This window comes from Schistocerca americana, chromosome 6 (assembly GCF_021461395.2).
Source record: "Schistocerca americana isolate TAMUIC-IGC-003095 chromosome 6, iqSchAmer2.1, whole genome shotgun sequence".
Taxonomy (NCBI): Eukaryota; Metazoa; Arthropoda; class Insecta; order Orthoptera; family Acrididae; genus Schistocerca; species Schistocerca americana.
Genome location: NC_060124.1, coordinates 174,801,238 through 174,824,325, shown reverse-complemented (window position 1 = coordinate 174,824,325; position 23,088 = coordinate 174,801,238). Strand labels below are relative to the sequence as shown.

Here is a 23,088-nt window from a genome sequence, read left to right as displayed (position 1 = left end):
TAATATGCATTTTCAGTCAACGTTGTAAATAATGGATCCATTTAAGACCTTTATAACTACAGATTTTATGATTTTATTAGGCGTCTTAGCCAGAAGTGACGTGAGTGCAATCCAGATTGTCATGTATGGGAGTAACAGTTTTAGCTAACCTGACAAAATACAAAGTGAACATGCATTTGCAGGAAATAATGCTTTATCGCTGTCTCTCTTATTCTTCCTGTAACATACTCCAGTTTTTAAACGCACAACGTAGTACAATCAGCATGATTAGTAGAGATTACACTAATGTAATGACCATTAGGTTCAGCCATGAAGTAATATTAACGAGAACCGTACTGCATTCACAATGTGAAATCCGTGTACCTGTTGAAACAGAATTTTTTCGCCTCTACTACTTTAACCAGACGTTATTTAGGGAGCTGGTACATTTAAAATTTGTAAATAAGCTAGTATTTTATTACGGATTATTATTTGGCTTGTGCAAACAGATTTTCTTAATTTACTGCTGCTGAATATTTGTTTATAGCTTTTCGCGTTCATCAGAAGTCATAAAAAAGTTGCTTCTATCGAGTACGCCTCGGCAGACGGAGTCCTGTACCATTAACAGTGTGAAGGGTTACGAAACTAGACGCTAGCGCTCTTGAGTGTGTTTTGCATCTACGAAAATACGACCCTTCATTACGGGGAAAACTGGTTTATTAACTTAGTTATTAGGTTAACGAAGCACTCAGGCGCCTCTCCCGCAAACTTTTAATCCGATAAGCACCTCGCAGACAAGAAAAGGTAAGAGAACACGATTCCAGGAAGCTCTAAATCTGACTGCCAACGTTTCCACACTAACACTAAATGAATGTTATGGACCTGATCTGTCGCCGTGTAGTGTGTCACAGCGCAGTCTCACCAATAATCGATTTTGGAGATACTTTGTCGTCATGTACATCCCTAACGTATTGTGTTCTGGATATCAGTGGTGCTGGTCAAAGATTTCATACTAGACATAGTCTTTATCTGAATGCCACTGGAAGAAAATTCACAACAAATAAAAAAAACTGGCCGAAACAAGCACCTGCAATAATTTTATGTGAAATACAGGGGATGTGGTACAAAATGTTGTACTGCTACTAAAAAAGAGAAATAGTGGTTTTTACTACAGAAGTGTATTCCAGTTATCGTTAATACGCGAGAAAGACCTTTTTTTAGGCTAAAGTACAGTGAAAATTAGAGAGTAAATGTTATACTTTAGATAATAATACCTCACTTGTCAAATGTAGCATTATGGAACCTGTCAGAGATACAACAGGAAAACTGTATTGCTTAAAAATATTTCCTCACAATATAAGGAGTCTTTTAAATAAGAGAGATGCGGTTCTGCTTTTCCTTCAAAAATTGCTGGAGCAGATACAATCACCACAGATTTAACTGAACATCTCCTACAAGCTACAAAAATTAAACAAGTTGATTTAAATACTTATTGAATATGATCGCACTAATGTAGGACCAATTTGGGACAAGATTAGGTGGCAATTTACATGAACAATACTCTCATGCCACAAGCAATAGATGTAACTTAGCGTTTTGAATTCTGTGGTGTCATACTCCAACTGGAAACTCAGTCCATTATATGAATAACATTTACATTGCACATTAGGAAACGTCAAAAACTTCCTTTCTCAGCTAGAATCAATTCTCATAAAACTTTATAAGAATAACAGAGAAAATGCAGTATGTGGTGATTTTAACATTACCTTTCTTTCGAAAATAAAAGCCATAAACAGTTATAATTTTTACTGTCGACTTTATACTTCCGTATCATCTCATTCCCAACACTAGTATATTGCTACAGGGAGACCATAACTGGTAATATGTTTCTTATACTCCACGGATTACAGTGAAGTAAAATTTCAGGCTGTAACAAATGGTCAGTCTGACAGCTTTAAACCTTGCAAGCTGCAAAACAGTAAATGGTAACACTCAAGTTAAACAAGTCAGAACATTAAATTCTAAATGTATTAGTATATTTAGAAATAGTTTTCTCAGAATGGTCAACTACTGGTATTTAAATAAGTACCAAAGAAGACAGAACAGAGGACTAATACTAACCTAGTAGGAAAATTGCATTACAAGAACTGCTGTAAAATTCTAATATGTAGGTTTAGGAAGGCCAAACACGTGAATTATGCACAAACAATCGGCTAGTCAAACAATAGAGTGAAAGCATGTATAACATTATAAGAAATTAGACAAATAGGCACATAAAATCAGATCAAGCAGGGATGTCACGTTCCTCAGATAACGGCGCAGACCAGAATAACCAAACAACCTCCCACAAAAACCAGTGAGCTACTTAATCATACGCAAATCACACCAATGGTAGCTCTTCATTTCGAAGGTATAACCTCTAAGGAAACCAAAAAAAAAAATCATGAAATTAAAAACTCTCAGTCTTCTCGATACACTGGTGTATCAAGAAGGATTTTAAAGCCATGTGCAGACCTATTCATATAGTGCTATTTGTGTAAACAGTAAATGACAACAGACAGACTTATACATGCCATAGCTATGCCACTCCACAAAAGTGAAGAGAGGCGTGTAATATACAACTAACGCCCCATGAAATGTTCAAATGTGTGATTTCCTATGGGACCAAACTGCTGAGGTCATCGGTCCCTAGACTTAAACACTACTTAAAATAACTTATGCTGAGAACAACACACACACACACACACACACACACACATATATATATATATATATATATATATATATATGCCCGAGGGAGGACTCGAATCTCCGGCGGGAGGGTGTGCACAATCCGTGACATGGCGCCTTAAAGCACTCGGCCACTCTGCGTGGCGCTACATCCCTCCGCTGTCAGTGTTTTGAAAGGTATTTGAGAGACTACTGTGTGATAGGATTTATTGTTAAGCTATTACGACCTTCGTAACGGATTCTCTACAGAGAGTGCTACATTTTGCCCATCAGCTGAAATTCTCGGTGACATAAATTTCAGAAGACATGCAATGGGGATCTGTTGTTAACTTGTTAGGGCATTCGACTATGCACACTCCAATGCACAGCTAAAATGCTTTTACGCTACAGAATCAAAGAGAAATGAAATGATAATTAAATGGAGACCCTAGCTGCAAACAGGCGTTGATGTACTTCATTGGGGACATGCTGAAAATGTGTGCCCCGACCGGGACTCGAACCCGGGAACTCCTGCTTACATGGCAGACGCTCTATCCATCAGAGCCACCGTGGGCACAGAGGATAGTGCGACTGCAGGGACTTATCCCTTGGACGCTCCCCGTGAGATACACATTCCCAACATGTCCACACCACTACATTCGTAGTACGCCTAATAGATGTTTGCCCATCATACTCATTACTCGTGGCAGATTAATCTACCAAGTCCCGTACGAGTTCGGGCATAGCGTGTGCGATCGCACAAGAAGGTCAATGGCCAGGAAGCCATATTTAACTATGTATGACGGTAGTATCTGTTCCCGAAAGAACAGTTACCGTGGATGACCATGCAGCTTTGCTAGAATTGAAATGATAATTCAATGGACACCCTTGCTGCAAACAGGCGTTGATGTACTTCATTGGGGACATGCTGAAAAGGTGTGCCCCGACCGGGACTCGAACCCGGGATCTCCTGCTTACATGGCAGACGCTCTATCCATCTGAGCCACCGCGGGCACAGAGGATAGTGCGACTGCAGGGACTTATCCCTTGCACGCTCCCCGTGAGATACACATTCCCAACATGTCCACACCACTACATTCGTAGTACGCCTAATAGATGTTTACCCATCATACTCATTATTAGGCGTACTACGAATGTAGTGGTGTGGACATGTTGGGAATGTGTATCTCACGGGGAGCGTGCAAGGGATAAGTCCCTGCAGTCGCACTATCCTCTGTGCCCTCGGTGGCTCAGATGGATAGAGCGTCTGCCATGTAAGCAGGAGATCCCGGGTTCGAGTCCCGGTCGGGTCACACATTTTCAGCATGTCCCCAATGAAGTACATCAACGCCTGTTTGCAGCTAGGGTGTCCATTTAATTATCATTTCGTTTCTAGCAAAGCTGCATGGTCATCCACGGTAACTGTTCTTTCGGGAACAGATACTACCGTCATATATAATCAAAGAGAAACCTTGACTTGACTAGAATCTTATTTACACAATAGGAAATCTGTGATGTCGTCAGTCATACGACCACACCACCGCCTGAGAGACCGATCTGCCGGATGCGATTCTCTCGATAAACGGAACAGAAGAACGGCTGTGTTAGCCAAAGAGTACACAGACAGTCGCAGTACTTATGCTCGCCGCGAGGCACCACTAGGGCACTTCATGTGTAGCAGAAGTGTAGTGCAGTTGTGCCAGTCTAAAGTTCGTAGCCGCGCTCAGTGGTCAGCCAGCGCCGATGTTAGTCATAATCTGCAGCTCAGTCATTGCTGCCATCAAGTCTTTGTAGCTCCGTTCCAAGTTAGCTTTCAAAGTCACCGGATTCGACATTCAAGATTACGAGAGATTAATTCATCACTGCAAGATTTGTGACTTGTAAATTATGTCATTCTACAGACGCTTAGTCTAGTCGCGTCTTCGATAGTTGTCAACTGATCATGGGCTACAGCAGAGTTAAGTAGTAAATACTTTCTTATTTTCTACTCCTGGTAATTAACTGTGTCTTCCTGTTGTCGCTATCAAGCAGTCTTGGCTTAGTAGAACCCACCTTTCCACCTCCTTGGCTACCTCATATTTGCCACCTCATGTTGTTGGACTCGATTATGGCGAAAGATCGAGAGCCAGCGAAATCAGTTACTTCACACATTAGGTAACGAAGTATTACATTAATTGGGGCAAGTGTAAGAATACACTCAGATAGTGGTAATGTAAAAAACTGGGTCGCTAATGATTTGAATCTTGGGTCACTGATTTTCTTGGTCTACATTAATGATCTACCAATTACAATTAATGACAAGCAGAAGTAGTCATGTTTGCCGATAATGCAAGTGTTATGATCGAAGGCCCCAAGTCCACACAGCAGGATACAGCCCTGACAGTCGGTAAACAAGTGCACAAATGATTCACAGCAAATAGAAGAGCCCAAAATTTTATAAAAACTAACATTAAACAGTTTCAGACAGCAAATAAAAAACTACATGTTACTTATGTGGAATATTAACAAGCAAAAAATTAATGGCATCACACATCCAAAATTCGTAGTCGTCCAAATAGACACTTAGTTAAAATGGATAGAGTATGTTGAGAAGCTGGTCAAGAAGCTCAGTTCAGTATGCTTTGCGCTGCGAGACATTCCCCACTCTAGCCCGCATCTCGTGGTCGTGCGGTAGCGTTCTCGCTTCCCACGCCCGGGTTCCCAGGTTCGATTCCCGGCGGGATCAGGGATTTTCTCTGCCTCGTGATGGCTGGGTGTTGTGTGCTGTCCTTAGGTTAGTTAGGTTTAAGTAGTTCTAAGTTCTAGGGGACTGATGACCATAGATGTTAAGTCCCATAGTGCTCAGAGCCATTCCCCACTCTGTCGACAGGGAAATATTGCTGTTGTCATATTCTGTGTATTTCTATTCTATGCTCTTCAATGGGATAAACATCTGGGGTATCTCACAGCAGGGGCATCTTCCAGTCTCTCAGGCTCTTTCTGTTACAGCTTAACACAACTACTCACAGATGATGTTTAGGCAAGGACAGGGAATTATTTCACAGAAATTATAACATTCATAACCATGACACAAGGCAGACGCAAAATTCCAACCTTGACTCAGCAAATCTCGCTACCACATACAAGGAAGATACTAAGTCAGGTCTGAAAGTATCCAATAAGCTTTACTTGGTACAAAAGCGGAAATAATTTACAGGCGTTCAAAAGGAAATGAAAACATTCCCCATAGATCTATTTCCTTATAAAATGAACGAATTGTTAGAGTTATAAAACATCCTTTAGCGTAAAAATTGAGGAACCCACACACAGATAGAAACCCACTCTTAAATGAAAAAAATATGATACTTTTACATACGTCATGAGCACAAAATGTTGTATTTAACTTATAGAATAAAAATGAGTTCCTGCACTTATTCTAAGCTCTTAAAAATTCGCTTAGTCTTTTACTTATGTTGTGATAATAAAACTTTTGTGTTTCAGTTTAAATTACGTTGTTAAAATCCAAATTTATTTATTTATTTCCTCATCATACACAGGTATACTTTCATTTACTCTGCTCTTTTAAGCCTTCGCTTAAACTTATACCAGTAAACCGCAGGTTGTAATATTATGTGCAACCATATATATAATGTACGAAATGCTTATGTAACACTGTACTATTTCGCTTGACAATTCCTATATTACTATTACACTACTTACACAGTACAACAGGACCAAACAAAAATCAAATCAAATCAGATCTCCATAATATAAAGAGCACGCACTAAAAGAAGATACATAGAGTATAGTGCCCATCAATCTAATAAGATACTGAAAACAGCTGCATTTCATTGTGGCAAGGATTCGGCAATTGCTTGTTTCTTGGTTAGAGGTTCTTCGTAAAACAAGTTGACTCTCATGTCACGTAGAAGCTGAAATGACGTGGAAGCTGCCTTCGATCCATGACTGGTGCTGGAGGGGTAAAACAGTTACGTATTGTAGGAATGATACACCCCAGCTGTCTTTGGTAACCTGCCCCTACGAAGGTTGTTAATGAGAGAACTTTATACGAGCGGCTTCGATGAGGGCCAAATCCTGCCTTTTCAACGAGGCTACGTTGAAGTGTCTCAGGGCTGATCGTGTTATAGAGTGACGTTTTCCAAAGCTTGTAAATCGTGCTGAGCAGTGCAACTGGTCTGTAGATTTGTGAGGAAACATTTTTACGTCTAAAGATACATTTATACTCCGCAAGCCTTCCAACGGTGTGTGGCGGAGGGCACTTTACGTGCCACTGTCATTACCTCCCTTTCCTGTTCCAGTCGCGTATGGTTCGCGGGAAGAACGAGTGTCTGAAAGCCTCCGTGCGCGCTCTAATCTCTCTAATTTCACATTCGTGATCTCCTCGGGAGGTATAAGTAGGGGGAAGCAATATATTCGATACCTCATCCAGAAACGCACCCTCTCGAAACCTGGCGAGCAAGCTACACCGCGATGCAGAGCGCCTCCCTTGCAGAGTCTGCCACTTGAGTTTGTTAGACATCTCCGTAGTGTTATCACGCTTACCAAATAACTCTGTGGCGAAACGCGCCGCTCTTCTTTGGATCTTCTCTACCTCCTCTGTCAACCCGACCTGGTACGGATCACACACTGATAAGCAATACTCAAGTATAGGTCGAACGAGTGTTTTGTGAGCCACCTCCTTTTTTGATTGACTACATTTTCTAAGGACTCTCCCAATGAATCTCAACCTGGCACCCACCTTACCAACAATTAATTTTTTATGATCATTCCATTTCAAATCGTTCCATACGCATACTCCCAGATATTTTACAGAAGTAACTGCTACCAGTGTTTGTTCCGCTATCATGTAATCATACAATAAAGGATCCTTCTTTCTATGTATTGAGAATACATAACATTTGTCTATGTTAAGGGTCAGTTGCCACTCCCTGCACCAAGTGCCTATCCGCTGCAGATATTCCTGCATTTCGCTGCAATTTTCTAATGCTGCAACTTCTCTGTATACTACAGCATCATCCGCGAAATACCGCTTGGGGCTTCCGACACTATCTACTAGGTCATTTATATATACTGTGAAAAGCAAAGGTCACATAACACTCCCCTGTGGCACGCCAGAGGTTACTTTAACGTCTGTGGACGTCTCTCCATTGAGAACAACATGCTGTGATCTGTTTGCTAAAAACTCTTCAATCCAGCCACACAGCTGGTTTGAGAGTCCGTAGGTTCTTACTTTGTTTATCAGGCGACAGTGCGGAACTGTGTCGAACGCCTTCCGCAAGTCAAGGAAAATGGCATCTACCTGGGAGCCTGCATCTAATATTTTCTGGGTCTCATGAACAAATAAAGGGAGTTGGGTCTCACAAGATCGCTGTTTCCGGAATCCTTGTTGATTCCTACAGAGTAGATTCTGGGTTTCCAGAAATGACATGATACGCGAGCAAAAAACATGATCTAAAATTGTACAACAGATCGATGTCGGAGATATAGGCCTATAGTTTTGCGCATCTGCTCGACGACCCTTCTTGAAAACTGGGACGACCTGTGCTCTTTTCCAATCATTTGGAACCTTCTGTTCCTCTTTCTGGTTTTAATATGACAATGACCTTAGCTCTCTTTAGGTGATGGTGAACATTGACTACCTGCAAGACATCTGTGAAAACCCTGGTAAGCTACTTTCTTGTATAATTGCCGAAACACACGATTAATTCATTATGGAAGCCAGTGAACCCTGGGGCTTTTCCTAATTTCGTTTTCTGAAGAACTGTTGTGATTTATTCCACGTTGAAGGTGACCAGTTAGTTGATTTCTGTGTTTCAGGCTGCTTTGGCGGTCTTGAGCTCTTTCCTAACTTTAAATGTACGCTCTCGATCGTGGGTGGCTCTTGAGGTCGACACAGTAAAATCAGCAATTTGGTCTGGTAATGCAGGGTCACAAACACATTCCGATGCGCCCCCCTCCCCCTCCCCCCAAAGTTCCTCGTAAGGACCAAGCTGTTTTACTTGACGTTTTAAAATCCATGTCTTCAATGGTCTCCACCCACTTTTCTCGTCTCACAGTTTCGATGTTGTGAAGTAACTGATCTGCTGTCTCGTGGTCTACGCTTTGCTGAAGTTCTTTGAACAAATTCTCTAACTCAGCAGCCCAGCTGGTGAAGTAGTTCTTCCACAAGCATTTAGGAATAACTTTTATTCTGTAGTAATAACTGCGCCAGTAATCCTCTGGTGGTTGATACTTGTTGCCGGTATACATCCCGTGCATTTGTCTAAGCTAAGGAAGGACGCCTCCTATTCAGCTTTCCATCTAGGTTATGGAAAAGATCGTGTTACTAGAATGTTAATACCAAGTTCACTGAAGACTGGACGACGCTAGCTTGTGGGAAATCCCAGAGAAATTTAAGTGTTGCTGCTGTTGGCTGTCTTTCATTATTGGAGGACGCATAGCAGAGGTGAGGGTTACATTCATCAAGGCAGGCTGCCGATAGGATCGTACTTTGATCTTTAGCGTCAAACACAAGGTGTGTGGAATGCTGCTGAGACTAGTCAACGAAGCGTTATCATTTTAGTCCTTTACACTTCCAACACCGGTGGTGATTGTTGTGATATCCTAGACAGATTGTTGGATAGAGGTGGGTGTTGAGCACAAACTTTATCCAGGTACTAGTGGGAGGCTTGTTGATGTTGTCGGCGATGACCTCGTCAATCTTCTCAGTTACTTCACGAATCTTATTGTCAGCGGAAGTGGCTAGGACAGACCACTTTTCATATTTGAATTGAAAATGATAGTGCTTATTTTCTGTACGTACAGGCGTGTCCGGAATATACACCAGAATGAAATTTTTAGATACTTCACCAGTTTAAAAATTTTATTTTACAAACGTAGAGATCCAGAAATTTTTCAGAAAACTTGCTAACTTGCTAACGTTTAGTAATATCCGCTGGTCTACATTTAACACATTATACGCAAATAAATTATGGCTGCTTAACACACTGCAGAAGCATGGGCCGAAAGAGTGTTTGTGTACAACGGAGTGTTTCCAAGGGGATGAAATTCCATGAGTGTACTTTCTCAGAAGAGTCAAGCAAAAAATTACGTCCTCCACATCTGCATCTAAATACATACTCCGCTAGTCCAGTATGATGCGTGGCGGAGGGTATCTTGCACCAATACTCGTCACTTCCTTTCCTTTACCACTCGCATATAAAGCGAGGCAAAAAGTAACTGCCTAAACACCTCCGTACGAGCCCTAATTTCTTTCACCTTATCTCCGTGGTTCTTACGCGATTAGTACGTTGACGGCAGTAAAATCATTCGACAGTCAGCTTGAAATGCTGGTTCTCAGTAGTGTTCCGCGAAAAGAACGTCGTCATTCCTCCGAGGATTCCCATTTGAACACATTCATAACACTCGCCTGTTGATCGAACCTTCTGGTAACAAATCTAACAGCCCGCCTCTCAATTTCTTCGATGTCTTTCTTTATTCCATCCCGATGGGGATCCCAAACACTCGAGCAGTGCTGAAGAAGCGGTCGCACTGGTGTTCTACGCGTGATTTCCTTTACAGATGAACCACACTTTTCGAAAATTCTCCCAGTAGCCATTCTCCTTTGCTGCTGCTGTTCTTACCTTCTCGTTCCATTTCATATAGCTTTGCAAACTTATGCCCACGTATTTAATCGACCTAACTGTGTCAGGCGGTATACTACTAATGCTGTACTTGAACATATAGGATTGTTTTTCCTACTCATCTGCATTAACTTACATTTCTCCACACTTAGAGCAAGCTGGTATTCATCACACCGAGTAGAAATTTTGTCTACGTCACTTTGTATCCTCCTGCAGTCACTCAACGAGGACAACTTCCCATATGAGACAGCATTATTCCTTTACATCCGCAGACTGTTGCTCTCCGTGAGATCAATTATGTATATAGAAAACAAGAGCGATGCTATTACACTTCCTGACGATACACTTGTCTCTGATGAACACTCGTCGTCCAGGAGAACGTACCGGGTCCTGATACTTAAGAAGTCTACGGGTCACTCACATATCAACGAACCTATTCCATGGCTTATAAGGCGCTCGATCGATCCATTCTCGAGTATTGTTCATCAATAAGGGATCCTTAGCATGTAGGAATGAGAAACAGAGAAGATGCAACGAAGAGTGCGCGTTTCGTCGCAGAATCATTTACTAGGAGTGAGAGCGTTACAGGGATGTTCAAGAAACTCCTGTGGGCTTGCTTATGTGTAGTCATCATTTACGCAAAAACATAATCTGATAAAAGCACATTAGATAAAATGCATGTAGCAGATTTATTAAAACAGTAGCAGACTAATTAAAACAGTAGCGACATCTAGGGAGGGTGTAGGCAAAAAGGTTCCTGTAGGCTACTGTACCTCAGTAGCTAGTTGGCAATAATCACTATGTGGACGATGTGGCCTATTCTACACCATATTTTAAATCTATGTGACGATGCTATGCTGATTATATTTATATGTTTTGACGATGCCATTATGGCCGTATCACTTTAGGACATGGTGTAAAAAAGGTACGTTGTACCACATTTCATCTGTACATTTCCCTAGTGTATGACAGTATATTGTGATACATATTGCTTTTTTATGTTAAAAGACACACTGCTCACTAGATGTATATATTTATATATTTTAGATCTGAAGATGGTCATAACAGACTGAAACCGGTCATCGTCGAAAGAATTCATTTGTGATCAGAGACTGGAATAAAAAAGCATTTTACAGTTCCTTGGATTACGGAGAGGTTAACTATCGAAATTTCGAGAGAACGCTTTGCGAGAAGGATCGGGCCACATATTACTTCCTCCCACATAAATCTAGCCATATGGCCACGACAATAAAATTCGAGAAAATGGAGGCTTACCGGCAATCATTATCCCCACGAGCGATTCGCGAGTGGAGTAGGGTAGCGCTGATACGTTAGTGGTGCCAGAAGTACCCTCCGCCACACACCGTTAGGTGGTTTGAAAAGTGTGATGTAGATGTAGCTTAGGTGCTAGTGCCTTCGTTAACAATCTGCAGTGGGGCACCGTGTAAAACACTTTCCCGAAATCTAGAAATACGAAATCTGCCTTTCGCCCTTCATCCATGGTCCGCAAGACATCATATGAGAAAACGGGAAGTTAATTTTACACGTATGTACGTCTCGCGAAATGACAACAACGAAAAAATAAGACGAGTTGGAGATAAATCGCAGGTCATCAACAGTTGTTCTTCCAGCGCAGCATTCGCTAGCATAACAGGGAAGAGAGGAAATGGTAGTTATACCACGAATAAATGGTTCAAATGGCTCTGAGCACTATGGGACTTAACCTCTGAGGTCATCAGTCCCCTAGAACTTAGAACTACTTAAACCTAACTAACCTAAGGACATCACACACATCCATTCCCGAGGCAGGATTCGAACCTGCGACCGTAGCGGTCACGCGGTTCCAGACTGTAGCGCCTAGAACCGCTCGACCACCTCGGCCGGCACACCACGAATAACCTCCGCCACACACCGTACGTGGACTTGTGGTGTAGAGATATAGATGTATGTGCAGATGAAGATCCATAACATACAGTCATGCCATAAGCGCGGATTGAATGTCTTTATCGTAGCGGAAAAAGATTCTTACCTGTAATGGCGGTCTACAGGCACGAGATATATAGCAGCACGCTGCATTTGTTTTCTACTTTTCTGGAAGTGGCGAGATCTGCTGTGTCGTTGCAAACTCTGCAAAGCCAAAAAATTAAAAAGGTCGTCTCAAACAGTTCTCTATTTCCGTATGGTTCTCTTCGAAATTGGTTTATCTTTCCTTTCACCTCCCCTGCTATTATTCGTTTTTGGACTATTAACCAATTTGTATTTCCGTTGTTAGCAATGTATCTCCATTGTCCGGCAATGTCAATTTTTCTGCTGAACAACCGTAGTACGGAAAAATATCAGCAGATTTTATATTCTCTTATGAGAATTATTGAGATACCATCGTACGAGAAAGTCCCAAACATCGATTTTCTACGGTGAGCCGGTATTCCTGGAATATATAGTGCACTCAGTCATGGATAACACTGATGGATAACCAATGTCAGACACCTAAATCGCCAGCGAACAATTTATGCCCTGCTCTACGGCGAACGTCCAGAGGGTTCACTATCTGATGACCTCATTCTCTGCACTGACGTACACGCCAAAAGGTACGTTTGTCGGTCGATTATACCATTACGGAGAGTCCTTTGAAAGAAGGAATCTTTAATAATGATTAATGGAAGTACATATATAATTTATTTGAAGAATACTTGCTACGTTGAAGCTTTGTGATTGTTTAAAGCAGCATAAATGAAAAACTCATCCTAATGTGGTGTCTCTATTTCGTTATTTGCGGCTGCATTACCAGTTGTATCGCACTTGCGCGTTCTCACAAGGTATTGCTACTCGTAATTACAGAGTTCAGACTTCACTTCACTTGTACCAGTCGAGGACCTCCAGTGATGTGGCACTGGAACGATGGTTTTACGTTTTCCATGGTTTCTCCAGAATGCTTAACACCAAAATAGTTCCACTGAAAGGCAGACAGCATATTTGATTCACATCATCCACGATTGTGCTTCGCTTCGAATTTGGTCACCGTCAACGGATCGTTAAACTTTAACATCACTACCTCCCCCCTTCTTTACTTGTGAGACGTACAAAGCTATTACAAGAAGTGAACGTGTTGTACGAATTTCTGTGAAATCTGTGTTTATCTTCCATGCCATCTGAAATTCTGCGAAGTACAAGACAATGAAGACATCTCACAGCAAACTGGCATGAAATTTACTACACGAGGTCCGTTCAAAAAATTTCAAAAGATTCGTAATTTCGCGCCAAGGGTGTGTTAGAGAGAAACGTGGTTGGAATCCCTACACACGCCTGTGTTTAATGTGTAACTGCCGGAAGCTCCATTGTTGTGTGCCTGTTATTGTTCACTGCTGTACTGGGTAGAACGTTCTGTGGCACAGTTTGTGAATTTCGAGATGGCATAGTTGGTGGAGCAACGTGCCTGCATCAAATTTTGCGTGAAACTCGAGAAAACCTTTACAGAGACGCACCAAATGATGCAGAAAGCCTACGGTGATGAGTGCTTAAACCATTCTCGGTGTTACGAATGGTTCATACGGTTTAAAAATGGCCGCGGAAGTTAAAGGTAGCCTCGTTCGGGACGCCCTTCGACGGCTACCGACGACGCTAACGTCAGGATAGTCAACGAAATTGTGCGTGCCAATCGAAGACTGACTGTCCGAGGGATTGCGAAAGAAAGTACCATTTCAGTTGGATCATGTTATGAAACTGTAACCTGGTAGTCAGGGAAGGCAGGATTCGGCTACCATTGTGGACGGGGCCGTAATCAGTTACTGTTGGTTGCCTTTTGCAACTACACACCTTTATTTGAAAATGATAATTCCAGACTCAGCAATGCGTCACAATTTACCAAATGAGCATAAAATACATACACAGCAAATATTATTATAAAAACAAGCCAATGTGATCCCAATTAGAATTTTAAGGCAAATAACCACAGTCACGGCTGAAGGCCTTTAACGCCAAGAACGGCAATTAAAAGAAAATTAACAAACGTACTGTAAAACAGCAATGCAATAGCAAGGTTAATTTAAAAAGACAGGCAACTGATCGCCAAACGGGTGAGACAAAATGATGGTGAAGTTGGTAGCACAATCATTTAAACCTTCTGTAACGCCAAGAATGGCAATTATATAGAAATTTAAAAACATACAGTAAAACAGCAATACAACAGCAAAGGTTAATTTAAAAGGACACAGGTGAGACAAAATGATGGTAAACTTGGTAGCACAATCATTTAAACCTGTTGTAACGCCAAGAATGTCAATTATATAAAAAATTTAGAAACATACAAAAATCAGCACATACAATAATAAAACACAAGGGCCAGTCATAGATGTGCAGCAGGAATCCACATCTGAGAAGGTCCGGAAAAAAAAAAAACGCTTTCGCAAATGATGAGATAGGCAGCCAAGAGTTGCATTCACTTCACAAGATGGTATCTCAGACTAGTGGCACTCCAACAAATGACTAATGATAATCTTGCTGAGGCTACCTGACGTCCAATAAACAAATGAAGAGTTGTAAAAATACGCCAATGCCGGAACCAGCGGTCTGGACTCCGCCTGCAGAATACTGTGATTAGAGGGCCCGAACGAGAAAGGAATCACTACCACAAGAGCAGAAGAATCGCCAACCAACCTACAATCAAGAAAGCTGTCAAAACTTCACACTTCACCGGACAGCAGCGGAAAGGCGAGGAAAGGTACACTGCCGTTACATGCACTAAACCCCCAGGGTAGGTAACTGGGGCGTTAGCGACCATGAGACAGGAAAAAAATCTCTGGTTGAACTTAAAAAATAGCTACAAACTGAACGCAATAAATAGTAATTAGAAGTCCAGGAAAGCTAATCAGATCCACCCTCCGCAAGCATTCCAATAGCTGGTCTTCGCCTCGGCAACACTACGAGCAGCAACACGAACGCAAGTCACTGGAGAATTGCAAGATCTCACAACGGTGGAGGTTTCTCTACTTGAATAAAAATGCATTCAACTTAAACTGGCAGGATCCGATTTACGACGAGGTCGTCCACCGTCGAGACCACAGGCCTTCGATCCAGCAGTCCATGCGAGCCGCCAGCAGTCCCAGCGTGTTCTTGTACTGCGCGGACCTGGCTCGTTCTGAGTCCCCAACCGAACTCCAACTGACACGACCCGGAAGAACAACGACGTCGCCCCAAAGGTAGGGCCACAGTTACTACATATCAATAAGCGCCGCTGCTGCCACTAGCAGACAGGCAAGGATTGCGAAACCAAGTGGCGCCGGTCAACACAAGAAGACAAACAACCACAACCATGTCAGCTAAACGATACGGTCTGGCCTCCAACAGAGGACAGACGCGAAGTTCGCACGGCTCATGAGTCAAGACTAGAAAGACCTTCGCCTTGCAATATGTGAAGAGCTTTCCGGTTGCGGAAATGAGAACGAGATGTTCCTTAAGAGAATGGTAACTGGTAATGAGACGTGGGTCTACGGTTATGATACTGAGACCTAGGTTTAATCTTCACAATAAAAGAAAAGAAAGAAAAGAAAGGGAGAAACCTCGACAGGTCAGGTCAAATGTTAAAGCCATGTTTATAGTTTCCTTTGACTTTGAAGGATTAGTTCTTCATGAATTCGCGCGACAGGACAGACCGTTAATTGACGGTACTATCAGGATGTGTTGCGACGTCTGCGGGAAAATATGAGAGGGAAACGGCCTGAAAATTGGGGAGACAATCCATAGTTCTCGTGTCACGATAACGCATCCGCACCTTCATCCCTGTTGGTGTGCGAGTGTTGCACAAAAAACGGAATCACTGTGCTGTCTCATCATCCCCACTCTCCAGACCTGGTCCCTGTGGATTTGTTTTTTAGTTCCAAAGTTGGACGAAGATTTTCAACGATAGACGATATAAAAGAAAACTCGCCGACTGCGCTTTGTCCAATCCAGCGAGAGGCGTACCAAGACTACTTCCGGGAGTGGGAACAGTGTTGGGAGCGGTGTATCACTTGTGGAGGAGATTATTTCGAAAGAGACCTCACTCTATAAGTAAAAGGAAAGCGTAGAAAAATTTTGTGGACAAAGTTCCGGAATTTTTTATTGAGCATACCTCATACGACTGGAAATGCAAATTGTTAACATTTCAGGCAACCAGCTCAAAGTAGTTAGGAATAAGGCCTCATTTGCTAGTTTCTTGTTTGTCAGAAAGTTGTATTACTGCTCGCATGAGAAAGAGAAAAGTTTTCTAGCAGGTGTCGGAACTCGAGAGCGTGACCTGGCAAGACTAGATTTTGTCTTCCCGCGATATCAGTAGTCACATTGTTCGGCAACGCACGAATGTTACACGAGTATGGGATCAGGGGTTTCAGAGAGGCATATTCAGTTCCATGCAGAATCTCAACGGTCCCCTGCGACTAGCGATCCACCTCTCGTGCCTTCAGTCAGGAAGTGGGCTAGTTTGTAGCAAGGTAACAACTGACACGGACCGTGTGACGGCTTGCAGAGCACCGTGCGTTGTCAGCACAGCTGCCACTGTCGCAGCTTCCTTTGTACCTGCAGCAGGGAGAAATGCAGCGACAACGGTGCACTCTTTGACAACACTGGACGAAGAAGTGGAAGCAGGTCGTCCTTTCAGACGAACGCTGGTTCTGCGTACAGAATCACGATGGCGCTCTGGAAAGCAGAGTTGTCAGCATCTGTCATTGTCATAAACACGCCAATCACTTTGCTTGGTGTTATATGGTGCCACTAATTAGATAAAATGCTGACCTCAGCTTCAAACAGCCCGTAATTTTGGTCAGCAGCCATTAGATATCTGATGCATTATGGTTTTTCTTTGTCCCTATCTTCCGTGTCTCCAAGACATCACCGTTTGATAATGTAATAAAATACCCCATGCTGTCCTAAACTACCTCAGTACAGAAAGTTTGGGCCATCAGCATTTTCTCGACACGTCTCAACCAGTGAAAACATCTAGTCACTGGCTGCAGAGAGAGTAGCGCTCGTCGGCCTCTACTATTGAAGAATTGTGGTATAGAGCTAACGGTTCAAATGGTTCAAATGGCTCTAAGCACTATGGGACTTAACATCTGAGGTCATCAGTCCTCTAAACTCAGAACTACTTAAACCTAACTAACCTAAGTGCATCACTCACATCCATGCCCGAGGCAGGAATCGAATCTGCGACCGTAGCAGCAGCGCGGTTCCGGACTGAAGAGGCTAGAAACACTCTGTCACAGCAGCCGGCTTAGAGCTAACGCAGCCTGGAATAGCGTACCCGTATCTGTCATCCAGGCTCAGTTAGACTCGATGCACGGCCGAGTTAGAGCCGCTGTCGCTGCCAAGGGGACCACGAATTTTCTTTTGGTAACAATGTTGGCACCACTGCCGTTCGATAAGTCGCTGGGCAGGAATGGTGTATGCTCCCTCTGGCGGAAACAGTAACATCTCGCGAGTCGGTGCCGTTGTAGTAGTTCCCTGTTAGAGATCATAAATGACTTCTTCGTACTCACTTTAAACTCACCAGCAGCTCCTATGACATCTTCTCTGAACTCTCTTTCCCCATATCTACCCAGAGGCTCGATATGTGAATCTCCCCCATCGCTCGTTCAACCGAAAAGTCGTCACTTGTTTCTGTTGTTAGGTACAAGTGGACTATACCAGCATAGAAAGGAGAGCGAGTATACCAGTTCACAAGTATAATCGAGGACTAGGAGAATTATACCACATGCGAAAATGATGGGCATGACAATAATTATGCATGAACATGGTGACTGGTTGGTTAGTGATGAATAATGTTCTTTTCATTCATACATTTACACATGACAATTCATTTGGGCCACGTTTGCAAGCCAATTTGAAAACCTACCCAACAGCACAAACACAGCCCATGCTCATTAATGGAGTTGTGCCAACTTCGGTCGGAACTGCTGAGAAGGGGCGCGGTGGCTGGTTGACTGGTGCTGCCTTCTGTGGAACTCTCAGTTCCTGTCAAGGAGTCACTGAAGTGATGTTGGAGGGATAACCCTTACAATACAGGTACAGATCGCCACATGGACCGACCCGGCAGGAAGTGGGACCCGCCCAAGGGTCGTCTATATTTAGAACTGTGATCCAGTGTACATGTGGAATAACTGGATCACAAGAAACTGGACTGTCCCAAACTGCACTGGGTTTCAGCCATGTCTGCCTTACTAAACAAAGTGAATGTGTTTACCACAAAGGTTTGCTATTCATTGTTAGCTGATGTTAAGAGATCTTGTATTATCTTTTGTTGCTTAATGAGAAGCTGTGTCTGGATTTTTTAATGAACGATTATTAGTTTTCTTTTTGGCGTGTTTCTGATAGTTGTATACTTCACTGGACCAACGTATTCAACTTAGTGTTCTATTACACTTCCTGTTGGGCCGACTTAAGTTCATATGCTCTAACTGCTGGCTTGAAATTAAAATTATTTATGATTATTCGCAAATGTTGATGTTTCTAAAGGAATATGCATCCCAGGGCTTTTCTTTCAATTCTGTTCTACTGTTTAAGATACTTCTCACAAGACATTCCGGTGGCAGAGTGCAATTCATTTCTTAAACAAAGCCCTTTCAAGAGTGTGGTGGTTTCCAGTAAGCACGAATTTATTTAGGTTTGTACAGAAGGTGGTCAATATTGTAATGTTTGTTAATTTAACTACAGAGGCAAACCACCAAGATATATTAGATGAAGCCCTTATATTTCATTGTAACTTAATGAAGTGATCCTTGAGAAACTGGAAGATCGCTCCACAAGTGTGAAATGAGACTCAACCTGGATACATTGTTCTATTGTAATCTGGCCAGATTATGACGATAATGGGATTAATTCTGCCAAGTTCGACAGGTGTGCACAACAACACTCCAAAAATAACATTTTTTTTTAATTTTCTGCGCAAAAACAAGGATTTAAAACCAAACAACAATTATGAGGGGAAACCATCCACCTTTTACATCTTTACTGTCACAATGCATAATACCCACAGTGTATGAAAATATAAAAACGACAATACAAGTTAACCACACTTATAAGGCTGGCAAACAACTACATAGTTTTTCTTTCAGAATGTTAAACAGCAACACAGAATAAAGAGAAATAACTTAGCATCTACATTCCTTTCACAAAATCACCATTAGCAACCATGATGGAGTCATTGGGTGGGTATTAAGATAGGGTGTATATATACATATCTATTTAGGTATGTATGTACATGTTTGTATGTATGTACACATATACAACTTTTTTGAATACTGCTATAAACTGATTTTAATGTTGACCTCTATTGAGCTTCATTATAAGCCAGCCGATACTGAGAACTGGTCTTACTAAGACACAAGTAACCATAGCCTTTTGGACACTTGACTAAGAGAAAATGAGTCGCATAGCAGGAAGCAACGGCATCACCACCATTGTCGAACTCACCCTACTCGTGAAACAATGGCGGGAAGACGTAGTTATAGCATTAATGTAACAGCAGTTCCTTGGTTTCTGATGTATACATCCCACAGCATTGGATTTACTGCTAGACGAGATCAGAGTTGTTGACTTTGAAGTGGGTGAGGCGACAGGCGAAAGCGGTGAAGGCAGAGCAGAGTACACACCTGGCGTTTTCGAACCGGTAAGTCGCTGGTGTTGAAGGTGCAGTTGCAGTGGTGATTTCTGACATTTGGACGCACAACGTTATTGCGTAATTCATAATTAAAGGTTACTATCATGTGCTTAGAGAGGTAAACCCTCGATCCAGTAACGTAAGCTGATGTCTGATAATTCTGCGCTCGCTTACCTGCAGTGACTGTACTGCTTTAGTTCGCTAAAACAGTTTTAACTGTCCTTTTTAGATGAACTGGCCGTCAGTAATCAGTTTACATGCCGCAGTGAAAGAAGTAGTGGGTGCTCCTTCTTAAGGATCAGCTAGTGTTTACATTCAGGTAAATTAATGTTAATGTGTTGTTGTGCTTCTTGACTAATAGTGATTTCCTTTTTGGGTAAAAGTTTGAATAGTGATTAATGTTACTGTAAAGTATATGTGGGGATGAGGACTGATTGTCTAAACCAAATGATAATGTTACCAGTCTGTATGTGTAATGGAATCAGGTGGTTCTAAGCAACAGTCAAGTTTGATTAAGGTTTGTCTGCAGCCATCGAAGTCTGCCTCAACGAGGCGTCTTCTCTCTATTTGAGTAGTTATGTACTTAGTCATATTGTGAGAATGAGACTGTGATTTGTTATGGATTGCAAATAAAGACATAAATTATGGTAATTCGTAAGCCAATCCAGTCAGCCGGAAACAGCCTTCCATCCTACTACTGTCCAGCACAGCAACACAGAGGTTCTGGCCCTGTGTACCACATTTGTCACCCTGTATACACACAAAGCACTTACCATGTAATCATGTATGCTCCCTACACAAACAAGAAGTAAAATTCAGTTTTTTTTTCATCGGTCTTAATGTCGAAATCTTAATGCCTAGCATAGAAGGTTTCATAGCTAGAAAAGATACGAGTTATGTCGTGCTGTTACAGGACTGCTGATTTAGTTTGTTGACAAACACAAAGTTTGTCCGCCTTCTGCAATGGACTTCAGTGGGAGCTGTGGCATGGATCCACACACACTCAATTCAGTCGTTGTAACCCATATAATCACTAGGAGACGCATCAATAAGGCTCGAAAAAAACAATCGGACAGTAAAGGGAGAAGTTATGGAGTGAATCTTACTGCTATGTTAAAACTATACGCCGAAACTGGTAATCGAACTCTGAACAATGACCATTGCAGATAACGTAGTTATAGAGTGATCTGTTCAGGCACAACACAGAGCCCATCATCACATCTTTGTTTCTAGCTTTTTCTGGAAGTTATAAAGTGAATGGTATTAAGTTTCCTTTAATTTACGTCTATGGTCACAAACTGTTGACATCCAATCTGGTCCCACACTTCCTATCAGTGATGGGTCTGGGGATCTTACTGGTCGTGTGAGTACATCAACTTCACGTATGCAGTTCACAGAGACGCGTTGCATGTACGAAGGGGCATTGTCATGCAGGAAAATGACCACAGTACTGTCGCATGAAAACGAACGCGTGTTCGGGATCTACCACTGCTCCATCAGAGGTCTCTCAGTCACTCAAGTCCTGACCTGAAGTCACATCCAATGCTCCCCACACCATGACGCCAGGAACAATACCACTGTAACACTCTAAAACAATGGATGAGTTAGACCTCTGGCCAGGTCGCTGGCAGTTTCATCGACGACTGTTACCCAGGTTGTTATGGTGGTGGTGGTGGTGGTTAGTGTTTAACGTCCCGTCGACAACGAGGTCATTAGAGAAGGAGCGCAAGCTCGGGTTAGTGAAGGATTGGGAAGGAAATCGGCCCAGGTTGTTATGATTGGCGACTGATTGCTGACCACAGTTTCTGGATCAGTACTTGCTACCGCTGTAGATACATCCGGTTGCATTGTTAATGGCAGCCTACACATTTCCTACACCAACTGCTGCTAGTCTCCGACAAATGATGGGGGACGATGCAGAAAACTGGAGTGAATCTATTCCTGGCTCTCGGATGTCAGGCGCTGCGGATATGAAGGGGTTAGGGGTTACCATGAGGTTGGTGCACAAAATGGTGATCCTCCCTTGCGTTTGTCAGACGTGATCTACCGGAAACTTTATGATGAGTAGCCTGCTTTCACACTTCCCTGAGGACGATTCGACGGTTCGACCAGCTGGTCAATTGGTGACACTCCATGAGTCCCCTTTAAAATTGTTAGATACTGATAACGCTGTCTCACACTAGTTTACATTTCCGTGTTCTTCACAGTGATCACTCAATATCTGACTCTTTTCACGCCCTCTGATAATCCCTTTCAGAACTGGTAACATCACTAAACGCGAACAACACTACTGCCATCTGGTTGCCGTTATACTAGCCACACAGAATTGCAGCTGTAATCATTTACAAGTCAGCCGATATTATCTATGTCTAAAAATTTACGCTGACGTCCGACAACGTCTTCTCCATGCTTTGCTCTCTTTGTCAGGCAAATATACACTGAAGAGCCAAAGAAACAGGTACATCTGCCTATTATCTAGAAGGGCCCCCGCGAGCACGCAGAAGTGCCACAATACGACGTGGCATGGACACGAATAATGTCTGAAATAGTGCTGGAGGGAACTGACACCATTTATCCTGCAGAGCTGTCCGTAAACCCGTAAGAGCAGTGGGGGTGGAGATCTCTTCTGAGCAGCATGTTGCAAGGCATCCCAGATATGCTCAATAATGTTCATGTCTGGGGAGTCAGGTGGCCAGCGGCAGTGTTTAAACTCTTAAGAAACTTCCTGGAGCCACTCTGTAGAATTCTGGGCGTGCGGGTGTCGCATTTTCCTGCTGGAACTGTCCAGGTTTTTTGGAATGCACAATGGACACGAATGGATGCAGCGCATCAGGCAAGATACTTACGTAAGTGTCACCTGTCAGAGTCGTATTTAGACGTATCAGGGATCCCATATCATTCCAACTGCACACGGCCCCCACCATTATAGAGCCTCCACCAGCTAGAACAGTCCTCTGCTGGTACGCAGGGTCCATCGATTCATGAGGTTGTCTCCATACCCGTACACGTCCATCCGCTCCATACAATTTGAAACAAGACTCTTCCGACCAGGAAACATGTTTCCTGTCACAACAGTCCAACGTCGTTATTGACGGGCCCAGGTGAGGCGTAAAGCTTCGCGTCGTGCAGTCGTCAAGGGTACATGAGTGT

General features: G+C 42.7%; 1 non-coding gene across 1 annotated transcript; it reads right to left on the bottom strand.

Annotated features, from left to right (window-relative positions):
• Window positions 1-3,627: 3,627 nt before the first annotated feature.
• On the bottom strand, window positions 3,628-3,702 carry Trnat-ugu. Its single transcript has one exon. It is a non-coding gene; the product is annotated as a tRNA-Thr (tRNA).
• Between the last annotated feature and the right edge of the window lie 19,386 nt (window positions 3,703-23,088).